The sequence below is a fragment of the Myotis brandtii genome, unplaced genomic scaffold (assembly GCF_000412655.1).
Source record: "Myotis brandtii unplaced genomic scaffold, ASM41265v1 scaffold115, whole genome shotgun sequence".
NCBI lineage: Eukaryota > Metazoa > Chordata > Mammalia > Chiroptera > Vespertilionidae > Myotis > Myotis brandtii.
This window is the reverse complement of record NW_005353967.1, coordinates 9,317,308-9,330,784: the sequence shown is the minus strand read 5'-3', so window position 1 is coordinate 9,330,784 and position 13,477 is coordinate 9,317,308. Positions and strand designations below refer to the sequence as shown.

At 40.2% G+C, this 13,477-nt stretch overlaps 1 long non-coding RNA gene across 1 annotated transcript; it reads left to right on the top strand.

Annotated features, from left to right (window-relative positions):
• The first annotated feature begins 63 nt into the window (after positions 1 to 63).
• Positions 64 to 2,555, top strand: LOC106728042. The gene is made up of 2 exons (XR_001364291.1): positions 64 to 531; positions 2,496 to 2,555. It is a non-coding gene; the product is annotated as an uncharacterized LOC106728042 (long non-coding RNA).
• The last annotated feature ends 10,922 nt before the right edge of the window (positions 2,556 to 13,477 follow it).

The following is a 13,477-nucleotide window of genomic DNA, read 5'->3' as shown; positions in this document are numbered from 1 at the left end:
GCGTCGAGTTTGATTTTAGCGCGCGGTCTGGAAGGGGCGGTAGCCCCCGCGCCGCTGCTTTCCCCGCTCTGCCGCCTCCAGGCATTGGCGCTCTTGCGGGAGTGGGTTAGGGCCCTGCGGTTCCAGGGCTCTCCCAGTGGAGCAGGGGGTAAGGGATACGCATGTAGGGGCGTAGGGGCCGACCAGTTGACCGCACGGGCGCAGAGTTTCATCCTCGCGTCGCCTCTGTTGGCTCTTAGAGGCGACCAGCCCTGTAGCTGAGCCAGGTTTCCCACCCAGTGATGGACGAAGGGAAGAAACACCTTTGAGGTGTCGCCCACCCTCAGTCGGAGGGATGACCCGCTTCTTCCTGGCCGGGCTTTATACTCCTGGACACTCGCAAAGAAACCCCGTGGTGGCGCAGCCTCGACTGCTCCACGTGCGATGCTTCCATGGCTGGGCTCCTGCCTCTGGGGATTCTGACTGTTTGCCCCTGGCCCAGCCATAACTGTGACTCAAGGACCGAGGGCAGACACTGAGGTTGACACCGAGGTATGTGCCTTTTCTTCAGTCACGTGACCAGTTTGACCACATCAGCACGTGGAGAGCAAGACTCCCCAGCTGGAAGGCCATGCGGGCGGGGACCATGGAAACTGTTGACACCACCGTGTAAAAACCAACACGCTGTGACTTTTGTATCCAGGGTTGGGACTTGATAGGCGGAAGCACACTTTTTGGGGTCTACTTTCTCTAGTCATTGTTAATATCTCTGTAATAATAACGAAAAAATATACACTTTTAAAAATATGTAACGGGAAACTGGATATGTATGTGTGTTAAGTGCACACAACCTAGCGTTTTCAGCCTAATATAAGTGATCAAGTCAAGTAGACTAAAAAAAAAAATAGTTGAAAAGCTAATGCTCCATCTGTAATTTAAACACTGAAGGCATACTTGTCAAAAGAACACTTTCTTCATCCTAAAGTAGGAATAACTTCTGTGGAAAAAACAGACACTGGGAAGACAACTGAGAATACAACTTCTTTCACATTCCAGAAATGACATTACTGTAAATCTCCCTTCAGGTCCTCTTTCAAAATAGGATTTGACCAAACCAAGTTTTTATTTTTCAGTTTTTAAAAATCTTAGGAGTTTTATCTGAACTCTTTGAGTTTCCAGTCCAGTAGAACTCATTCTCTTATGTTTCTGTGACTGAGGTATAAAGCATCTATTTGCTTGCAAATTATTTAAAGAGTGCGAAGAAATCAAGCCCTGACTGGGAATCAAACCGTGACCTCCTGGTTCATAGGTCAATGCTCAACCACTGAGTCATGCGGGCTGGGCCGTCAGTTTATTTTGTTCATTAGATTCCACATAAGAGTATCATGAGATACTTTTCTTTCTCTGCCTGGCTTATTTCGCTTAGCATAATACTCTCCAGGTCCCTCCATGCTGTTTCAAAGGGTAAGAGGTCCTTCTTTTTTATTGCTGCATAGTATCCCATAGTGTAAATGTACCACAGTTTTATATAACATCCAAACTATAACCTGAAGGCACAGGTGCTATTTGAAACAAGCTATTGAGTAAACACATGTCTATATTTTTGAGCTGGGGAATTTTTTAAAGAAGTGATTTATTTTTCTGAGAGTATAGAAGCAGTTTCCTGTAAATCATATTAGTCCTGAAGGGACTGTAGCAGGAGTGGCCACAAGCCTTGTGGCATTTGTAGGAGTTGCCATTGAAGGACTAGGCAGTACATGGTTGAAAGGGTGATTATTAAGAAAATGGATGAAGACTGTCTGTTGAAAAGAAAACACAAACTACCAGCTGGCCTCAGAGAATCCAAGAAGGTTTAGTTTATGGTTTTGAAAATGGCCTGGCTATAACTGTGACAAAATCAGTCAAAGTAGTTCAAAGAGGAGTAAATAGATCCCACAGACGTTTTAGGAAAGGTGGTTTAGGTGGAACATTGACATGGCCAGTTGCTGCAACTATGACATATCTATCCGTAACTGTCCAGGAATTTAAAAACCTTCAGAAAAAGACTGTTGAAGAACAACCAGATGAATGTGTACACACACTGAATATTAGACATAGTAAGTAGTTATCAATTTTATTAGGTATGATAATGATATTATGATTCTCTTTTTTAAAAAGCTCTTATTTGTTAAAGATATACACAGGCGTGTACATAACACACACAAAACTACATTGACTTTTATTCAAGTGGTGGGATCATGACTCTTTTTAAAATCTTTAATAAAGGTAGAGTTTTCAGTCTTTATAAGTTGAAGGGTGATACAAAGATGTCACCTGTCATGGAAAAGGAAATACTTGAAAATCACAAGTATTCCATTAATGAGTGGCAAAGACTGCTAGGGATCATCAGCCTCCCTTGACTTAGTGTGGCCATATGATTGCATTCTGGCCAATGAAATGTTAGTGGAATTGATGTGTACCCTTTCAAGCCATCAAACCTTCCATGCATTTTCTTATTTTCTTTCCTTATCTCTCAGCAGCAGGACAAGACTCCTAGAAAGGAGTGGAGCCAAAAACTGGATGGAGTCCGGATCCCTAAATAACTGCTCCTCTCTCCATTGAACTTCAATGCACCACAAAATGAGTAAGAAGCACATTTTGTTGTGTTAAACCACTAACATTTTGGAATTGTTTCTTACAGAAGTTAGTCTACCATGACTATATAAGTCACCACCAAATTTTGAGATTATTAAATGATAACAGAAAGTGGTGGTTTGAATAGGACCAAAAGAATTCTCACAGGTTAGGCTTCCTAGGAAGCAGACTCTGAAGCAGAGATTAGCATGTAGGAAATTCACTGTGAAGTGTCTTTGGGATCGACACCTTTGGGATAGTAAAGAAGCAGGACTGGGCAGACGGAGAAGTTGACCTGTGCGGCAGGGACAACAAAGGCCTCTGTGAATTCCATGGGTAGCTTTAGAGCTAGGATGTTCTTTCAGACTTGTCTGAAGTTGAGAAGAGGGGACAATTGTATCCTGCACATGGCCACTTTTTGCATATGGGCACCCCTTGGGGAAGAGGAGTGGACCTTGGATGAGGCAGCTTCCTTTGGTGGTGAGCAATCCCTGAGGGAGAATTGAGTTGTGAGCCCTCAGTAGCCAAAACTCCTGCAACGATGGAAATGAGTGTCTTGGTCATAAAGGTGGATCTGGGCAGTGCAACACATATCCACTTGAGGGATATTCAAGAAGCTGGTTTGTGAGGGGCAATATGCTTCTAATGAATAGGCCAAAGAGCTATATATTATTTATGAAGAAGACTTCCTACTGGGGCCAAGAGATAAGTAAAGTTTGTATTACATGCCAAGGAGTTTAAGAAAATAATTAATATCAAGATACCAGGAGATGGTAGATAGAAGAAGCAAGAGAATCTTCCTTGAGGTTCTAATTGAGAGGGAGACTTGGCTAAAGATAAGCGCAAGCAAGAAAATACAGCTTCCAATGTTTCCCTTCACTGGCTTTCTGATGATGATAATCAGTTTCATTGAAAACCAGTTGGAGACTGGTAAAATTATCAAAAGGAGGTTCACTGAGGTTTTAAAAACTTGATTCTTAATAAATTTTTAAAGATGGCAATCTTTGCCTTAATGAATCTTTATTATTTGCTGCAAGGGGATAGAAAAACTGCCTAAAGATAAACTCCATTTGGAGCTTAAGTCTAATGTTTTTTTTGAAAATATATTTTATTGATTTTTTACAGAGAGGAAGGGAGAGGGATAGAGAGTTAGGAACATCCATGAGAGAGAAACATCCATCAGCTGCCTCCTGCACACCCCCTACTGGGGATGTGCCCGCAACCAAGGTCCATGCCCTTGACCGGAATTGAACCTGGGACTCTTCAGTCCACAGGCCAACGCTCTAGCCACTGAGCCACACTGGTCAGGGCTTAAGTCTAATGTTTTAAAATTACATTGTGAACTCTGCTTGCTTCACAGAGCCTGAGTGAGTGAGGGGTAGATTGATTGAAGGCAACATTGCCTCAGGAGTAGCAAAAGAACTTGTGATGGAGTATGTACCCTTCCCCTTGAAGTTATTATCCTACCGCCAAAACAAGAGGAGTAATACAATTATCATCTGTACTCCCATTATCCCTTATTAATAACTAATAATCCTATCTAAGAAAAGGCTAATATGCAAATTGACCAAACGGCAGAAAGACCGGTTGCTATGACATGCACTGACCACCAGGGGGCAGACACTCAATGCAGGAGCCCCCTGGTGGTGGTCAGTGTGCTCCCACAGGGGGAGTGCTGCTCAGCCAGAAGCTGGGCTCACGGCTGGTGAACGCAGAGCGAATGTAGTGGTGGTGGCAGGAGCTTCTCCCACCTCCTCGGTGGCAGCGCTAAGGATGTCTGACTGCCTAAGCTGTTGGTTGGACATCCCCCAAGGGCTCCTGGACTGCAAGAGGGCACAGGCCGGGCTGAGGGATACCCCCATGAATTTCATGCACTGGGCCTCTAGTTAGTTAATAAATAAATATTTTTTTCATAGTCCAATGATCTTTTTTTACTTACAAGTATTTTTATTTTTATCTTTACTGTCAAGATTTTAGTTGCTCTTATAATTTTGCTTATTAGAGAAATGAGAAAACTAATCCATTTAGAGAACAAGAGCATTTAGAATTTTGAGAGCCCAGATGCAGTCCCAAAAGCTTAATTATTACTCTTTTAAAGTAGTTCTGAGATTAAAAGTCATACTTATAATAAAACTCTTGATTTTTCACAGAGAGGAAGGGAGAGGGATAGAGAACCAGAAACATTGATGAGAGAGAAACATAGATCAGCTGCCTCCTGCACACCCCCCACTGGGGATGCGCCCGCAACCAAGGTACATGCCCTTGACCGGAATCGAACCCGGGACCCGTTAGTCCGCAGGCCGACACTCTATCCACTGAGCCAAACCGGTCAATAAAACTCTTTCAGTTCACTATTTTTTTAAATTTTTAAAACTTAAAACTTACAAGTACTTAAAAAACTTTTTAAATAAAAAATCATTGGTTGAAATCATACTCAAGCATAATCTCATGACTACCTTTCTAATCACATGGTGACATTTAGATAACCTTTACTAACTCTTAAGATAAATGGTGAAAAAGTGGGAACTTGCCCAGGAGAGGAAAGCCCCCTGAGATTTCAGAGCTACAGAAATAAGTCCTCAGGCCAACTCCATGGGTGCTGACTTGATCTAGTTCATGTTTTATTGGAATGCTGACTTCAGAGGAAACTTCTTGAAACCTCACAAATACTGACTTCTTTCAGAAGCTGGTAATATGAAACAAAACAAAGTTTCCAACAACTCAGTTGCAATGAATTGTACTTGAGAACAGACAGTTCCTGTTAGAAGTAACCATACCCTGTCATGTAACCCAGCAAGCTGCCCTGAATCACCACACTTGAGAATTTCAGGTTTGCTTTTTCTAAGTTTCCTATTGCGGGGAACATCACTCTTTTCAATGACCATCTCTTTGAAACAGAAATCACAGGGTTTACCTGGAAAATAAGGCATTATGATATTTATTTATTTATTTATTTAAAATATATATTTTTATTGATTTCAGAGAGGAAGGGAGAGGGAAAACATTAATGATGAGAGAAACATTAATGATGAGAGAATCATTGATTAAGGCATTATGATATTTAGAGGTGTGTGTGTGAGTGTGTGTGTGTGTAACAATGCTAATGAATATAAACTATGAAAGGACTGGTTTAGGGTACTTCCTAAAAATACCTGACTAACTTTTATCTGCCTGCTAAGTTAATACTGATTGTTGGCAGGAGGTGTCAGTTCCATGCAATGTGGACATGTTCATAGGGATGTCTAAGTGTTCTCACGACATGTTATCTGGCTTCCTCAGCCATAGCCGATTTGGCTCAGTGGATAGAGCGTGGGCCTGTGGACTGAAGGATCCTGGGTTTGATCCCAGTCAAGGGCATGTACCTGGGTTGCAGCCTCCGCCCTGGCCAAGCCCACGGAGGAGGCAACCCAATCAATGTGTTTCTCTTACATGGATGTTTCTCTCTGTCTTTCCCTCTCTCTTCCACTCTCTCTAAAAATCAATGGAAAAATATTCTCGGGTGAGTATTAAAAACTCCCACAAAAAACAGAGTGAGTGATTAAAGGAGCAAGACAGAGGCTGTAATTTATTTTGAAATTTTATTATTCTACTTATTTTTAATTTTTATTAAAGTATAATTTATATACAGCATTATAAATCTGTAACATTTTCTATGACCTATACATGGAAATAATACTGTTTTTCTTTAATATAGTTATACAAGTTAGCCCCCTTCAGTGTTATCCTGGGTTTGATCCCAGTCAAGGGCATGTACCTGGGTTGCAGCCTCCGCCCTGGCCAAGCCCACGGAGGAGGCAACCCAATCAATGTGTTTCTCTTACATGGATGTTTCTCTCTGTCTTTCCCTCTCTCTTCCACTCTCTCTAAAAATCAATGGAAAAATATTCTCGGGTGAGTATTAAAAACCCCCACAAAAAACAGAGTGAGTGATTAAAGGAGCAAGACAGAGGCTGTAATTTATTTTGAAATTTTATTATTCTACTTATTTTTAATTTTTATTAAAGTATAATTTATATACAGCATTATAAATCTGTAACATTTTCTATGACCTATACATGGAAATAATACTGTTTTTCTTTAATATAGTTATACAAGTTAGCCCCCTTCAGTGTTGGAGGGGACTACACAAGTATGTGAAAAACAGGAGGTGAGACACTTGGGGGTAATTTGGGGATCTGTTCCTCTCAGTTCCAGTTTTAAAATTCCTGAGAAAGAGACCAATAGACCCTCTCTCTAAAAATCAATGGAAAAATATTCTCGGGTGAGTATTAAAAACTCCCACAAAAAACAGAGTGAGTGATTAAAGGAGCAAGACAGAGGCTGTAATTTATTTTGAAATTTTATTATTCTACTTATTTTTAATTTTTATTAAAGTATAATTTATATACAGCATTATAAATCTGTAACATTTTCTATGACCTATACATGGAAATAATACTGTTTTTCTTTAATATAGTTATACAAGTTAGCCCCCTTCAGTGTTGGAGGGGACTACACAAGTATGTGAAAAACAGGAGGTGAGACACTTGGGGGTAATTTGGGCCTCTCAGCCTCTCAGTTCCAGTTTTAAAATTCCTGAGAAAGAGACCAATAGACCCATTTGAGGTCAGGTGCCCACTCTGTTTGTTTGTTTGTCTGAAGGAGACTGGCAGCATTACTACTTAGTTATACTGCTAATTAACCTTCAACTATTTGTATAGCACATGAGAAATAACGCAGGTGCCCACTCTTAATAAGACCAATTGATTATGCCTGGTTGGAAGCTTGCTCTGAGATACGGTAACATTTCTCACGTCCTATTCATTTTATTACAACACTAGAGGCCTGATACATAAAATTCGTGCAAGGGACTCGGCCCTTGCAGCTGCGGTGGCTTGCTTCCGGGGCTTTGTCCAGAAGGTCGTCCGGAAGGACACCTGGAAGGACATTTGGAAGGTCGTTCGGCTGTTTGGTCTAATTAACATATTACACTTTTATTATTATAGATTATCTGGGTAGCATGAAAGCATTGTCTTCATGGCTACATCTAATGAAAAGGGTTTAATTAATATTTTAATTTCCTTTGCTGATGTGTTGAGGAAGGTTTCTGAAGAGATAAACTATAGATTACAGCTTTAACTACCTTATTTAACCATGAAGGAGGATTCATGTGGCTTTTATAACACCTACCTCCTTCCAAGATTTTGATGACAACAGTAGTATATTTACCAATAACTGACAACTGACATCAGCATCTGGGAGTGTAATGCCTATGTTTAAATTTGAATGCTTTTTGATGCTACTTACTCTTTTTTGTTTTGTGTACTTTGGCACAAAAGAAAGCATCTCTCAAAGGTGTAAAGACTGTCATTACAAATGTTATTATGGTAAAACAGAAAACAAAACTATTGAATGTGAAAGTGTAGAAGAATATGTTCCTGATCTAGTTTTTAAAAGGAAGAGAAATTATGATCAGAGTGAAGTTATCTCTGTAAAATGTAACTTAGTCTATTGGGGCTGCTGTAACAAAATGCCAGAGTTTGAGTAGCTTATAAACAGAAATTTATTTCTCAGAGTTCTGAATGCTGGCAAGTCCAAGATAAAGGTGCTGGCAAATTTGGTATCTGGTGAAAGATAGTTTCTTAGATGTCTGCCTTTTTGCTGTAACCTCACATGGCAGAAGGGGCAATGGAGATTTCTTGGGCCTCTTTTATAAAGGCACTAATTCCATGTATAGGGGCTCTGCCTTCATGACTTAATCACCTTCCAAAGACCTTGACTCCTACTATCAGAGAAGGGACATTCAAACCTGAAGTTACTATTAGGTGAATGGCTTCTGATTATTAGGGACGTTTTATGTGTGTGTAGTGGGGGGACTGGGAAGAATGAAGACTATTCTTAGATCACTTCTTCAATGTCCCCAAAGGTAAACATTCAATTTTATTACTTATCACATACTGAATTCACCATCTTTTAGACCACGGAAGATAACATTAAGAACCAGGAAAGCATGATCTCAGCTGCACTGGTGTTCTCTGCTCATTCCTGCCTTTGTGTGGGCTGAGGGAGGAGGAAGCATATGCCAACCTCCTCCACTGTCTGTTGAGTTGGCTTGTTCCTTTTTTTCTGTTGCTACTATGTTTCTGGTCTTCATGCCTTTTCACATTGCTGGGACTAGGTATTATGCCAGAGGTTCTCAACCTGTGGGTCGCGACCCCTTTGGCGGTCGAACGACCCTTTCACAGGGGTCGCCTAAGACCATCCTGCATATCAGATATTTACATTACGATTCATAACAGTAGCAACATTACAGTTATGAAGTAGCAACGAAAATAATTTTATGGTTGGGTCACAACATGAGGAACTGTATTTAAAGGGCCAGAAGGTTGAGAACCACTGTTATGCCATTAGCTCTTTCCATCAAGGGTTAGCTTTCATTTGCAGACTTGTCATTCATTCACTTGGTTTCTGCTTTGAAGTTCAAATTTTGATATAATCTTCTCGATTCAAACTCATTAATACCAATGTTTACTTTTCATTATAATTATGATTTATTTCTTTTAAATAATCAGTGGTCAACTCCTAAAACTGAGTTCTATGAATTTTGGCAGATTTACATTTTTCTATCTTTCTTTTCAGATATATTATATCAAAATGCCACACATTTTCTAAAATCTGTGTGTTTTCTACCCTCGTGAATATAATATTTTAAAATGCCCCATAAACAAAGTAAATGTGCTCTAAGCTTCTGGGTAATTACTCCATGCAGTGTTTGTAGTTTAGAAGAGAAAAATTATAAAGCTTTTCAGACGAACAGAGGGACTGACAACCCAAAGGGAGGTAGGACCATTAACTTGTAAGACTGCACAAAGATGGGGAGACAGAATCCCAAACAGAACTAGAATTTACTTGTTTGGACCTGCCCAGTATTAGTCATTTGTCAGCCTGATTATATAGTAGTCAGAGCTTAGCAGTAACAAATTACATAGTGCTAAGAAATCCTTTAAATGGACGTGTCCCTAAATTTATGGCTTTCCTTGTGTCATTATTTTTATACCATTTATATTGTGGTTTAAATTAATACTTTACTATGTTCTATGTTTCCTTTCTAAACGCATTCCCCAAAATTCATTCAAAATATTTTTGATTAGGACTTTGTTCATGGAACAAAGTAAGTTCTAATAAATATTTGTTAGTTGAATAAATATAAATAGGCCAGAATAATACATTCTTTTATCCATGGGTTCTTAACATTTTTTTGTGTCCAGCCCTATTGACACTCTGATGAAGTCTATGGACCCTTTTCAGAATACCGTAATGGTTTTTTTTTCTTATTAAAAATTTTTTTTAATCCTTACCCACGGATATGTTTTTATTGATTTTTAGAGAGAGAGGAAGAGAAAAACATCGATATGAGAGAGAAACATTGATCGGTTGCCTCCTGTATGCACCCTGACTGGGGATTGACCCATAACCTTTTGGTGTGCAAGTTGATGCTCCAGCCAACTAAGCCACCTGGCCAGGGTGAATACCATATTGTTTAATGGTGGATGAATGAATGGATATCATGGGCATTGTGATATTGCTGGAAACTGTGATGGGACAGTCAGTGCTTTCCCTCAATGTTTTAGGACAATCAACAAAACTGTTTTAAGAAAGAACTTTTTCACAACAGTGGATTGTTAATTAATTTAAATATTAATATGTCACACTTAACAAGTGACATTTACCTCATGAAAACACCACTTACATTACTCCATATGATTATATTCAGTGAAAGTAGGTCTTTGCCTTAAAATACTACTGTAAAATATTTTGAATTTGAAAATCTGATTTTTATATCCCATTTTTTATTGATTGATGCCTATACTAGTGTATTTCCATATCCTTTGGATGTATGCATTATCTCCCACTTCAAATTTTGAGGGGGGCGGTATTTTTCTGCACACATTGTTTGCCTAGAAGATTGCTTTGGTTGTTAGAGGTTGTTGGTCAAGATGCTAAAGAAGCATGTAAATTTTTTTTCTGAGAATAAAAATAATGGCACTTTAGGAGGTATCACTAGTGAGTAAATGCTATGACTAAGCCTTCACAGATGTTTGCCTTCTTTGGCTGCTATTTTGGGTTCACACTATCAGAAGGAACCAGAAGTGTGATTTTCTTTGACCCTCAATTTTAACAGAAAATGTACACTGAAGAAGCATATGGATGGGGGAAATAGGATTAGGAAATACCAGTAGTAGCAATATGATCAACATGCTCAACTAAAGATATTTTTCTATTTTAAAATATTCCTGAGTCTTTATTTTACTACTACAATAAAATTGCACTCTCAAACTTTTTTTTTTTGGTTAGGAAAGACACAAATGGTTGCACAGGCATTCTCAGGACTCAACATAAAACACTATGTAGGAAAAATTATATTCTCTTTACTTAGGCCAAGTGACTTGCCTACTAGTCAAGTTTTTAAAGAATGAGATGAACTTTATTTCTTCTTCTTGGATTGAAGCAAATTAAATTTAGTTATTAAACATGATGCTTATCTGTTAACATTCAGCATGTTTTTCAATATTTTTATCATCTGAATTTGCATTTAAGATAAAATATTTTCTTACAGTGTAACTCATTTTTATAACTTTCAGAACATCAAAATTTAATAAAACATGTATGTAAAAAGCTAGATTACCTGATACATCAGGTCCATTATAAATATCCTATATAATAAAGAGGTAATATGCAAATTAACCCTCACAACCTCACAAGATGGCTGCCTATGACCAAGCCGGTAGGAGGGTTAGTGAGGGACAACCAAACGACTAAACAAGCAGGCTGTGTGGGGCAACGGGGGCGACCAGGCTGGCAGGAGGGGCAGTTGGGGGTGATTAGGCTGGCAGGGGGCCAGTGAGGGGCGACTAGGGTGGCAAGGGGGCAGTTGGGGGCGACCTGGCTGGCAGTGGGGGGCAGTTAGGGGCAACCAGGCTGGCAGGGAGGGGGCAGTGAGGGGCGATCAGGCTGGCATGCAGAGGCAGTGAGGGGTGATCAGGCTGGCAGCGGGGGCAGTTAGGGGCGACCAGGCAGGCAGGCAGGCAGGTGAGTGATTAGGAGCCTGCAGTCCAGGATTGTGAGAGGTATGTCCGACTGCCAGTTTAGGCCCGATCCCCCGAGGGGTCCCGGATTGGAGAGGGTGCAGGCTTAGCTGAGGGGACCCCCCCTTGCATAAATTTTGTGCACCGGGCCTCTAATAAATATAAATATTTTCCTACCTTTTGAAGACCTGAATTAAATGAAATTAACTTTAGATATAGTGTAATAAAGCAAAAGTCCTTTTGTATGTACATTATTTTAGTCATTAAAATAAACATGGAGCCCTGGCTGGTGTTTCTCAGTGGTTAGAGTGCCAGCCTGTGCACCCAAAGTGTCGTGGGTTTGATTCCAGTCAAGGGCATGTACTGTACCTGGGTTGCAGTTTCGATCCCCAGCCCCATTTTGTTATATGCACTATTGTTCAATCCTTACAGCTATGTCATGAGGTAAATACTACTTTTAATCCCCATTTTAGGAAGGTTCAGTAACTTAATGTCACACAGTTAGTAGATTGCAGGGCTGGGACTTGAACTTAGGTCTATATGACTTCAAGTTTTGCACCTTGAATTAAGATGTGTAAGTGATGATAGAGAGGAGCAGGAGACTGAATAGATATAAAAAGTTAAAATGGATTGAACTTCTTGACTGTTTGGGTTGGGGTGTAAAGGAGAGAGTGGAGTCAAGGCAAGCAAGTGCATCATCACTAGTGGTGCCCTTCCAGGTAGAACAGTTGCAAGTAAAAAAAAGAATAGTTGCAAGTAGCAAAAACCCTTATGAGTTAACTTAAGCCCCCCAAAACAATTTATTGTAAGGCTTCCAGGGGCGACCCACAGAACCCAAAGCCAGGAATGTAACTGTTGTAGGAATGCAGGAAGCATTTCTCTTCTCTGAACGTAAGTTTCACTTGTCTTTGTGTAAATGGGCTTCCTTGTCTGCCAACCTACAGGGGATAGACAATTCATGGCTGGCCCACAGCCTCCAAATTTGCATATTTCAGGTTCAGCTACATGGAGAGACATTCTCTTTCTCTCCTAATTCTAAGAGAGTCAAGCTGACCCACTTGGAATCAGTGCCCCCAGTCCAAGAAACTGTTGCCAGGGCTGCAGGGTTATATAACACAGACTTGGCTTCTGGGAAACAATCCAAGGCTAGAGATCAATTTCCAGAGAAGAGGATCTAGGCAGACAACTCCATGTGTGGCCACCATAGTGCCATTCACTAAGAAAATGCCCAGGGGCCTAGGCAATGGCGGTATCAAGGAGGCAGTGAACTAGAGCCTTCACTCTGGAAATGTTTAGCCTACTTAATGGGGAAAAGTTTGTGGGTATTATTGGTGAGTTGGAAATAGTTTCATATTTCAGGACTTCCATCTTGAAGATGTCCTTTGGTATAAAGCCTGGGCATGGGTATCAACTCTTTTTTTAAAAAAATTTAATGTATTTTTATTGATTTCAGAGAGGAAGGGAGAGGGAGAGAGAGATTGAAACATCAATGATGAGATAGAGAATCATTGATTGGCTGCTTCCTGCATACCCCACTATGGGGATCAAGTCCCCAACCCAGGCCTGTGCCCTGACCAAGAATCGAACCGTGGCTACCTGGTTCATAGGTTGACGCTTAACCACTGAGCCACACCAGCTGGGCAGTATCAACTCTTTATGTCATCAAAGATAGATAATAACATCCTGCATTTACCCCCTCTTAAATCGAGCTTAATTTTTTAAAAAAATATATTTTATTAATTTTTTTTACAGAGAGGAAGGGAGAGGGATAGAGAGTTAGAAACATCGATGAGAGAGAAACATCGATCAGTTGCCTCCTG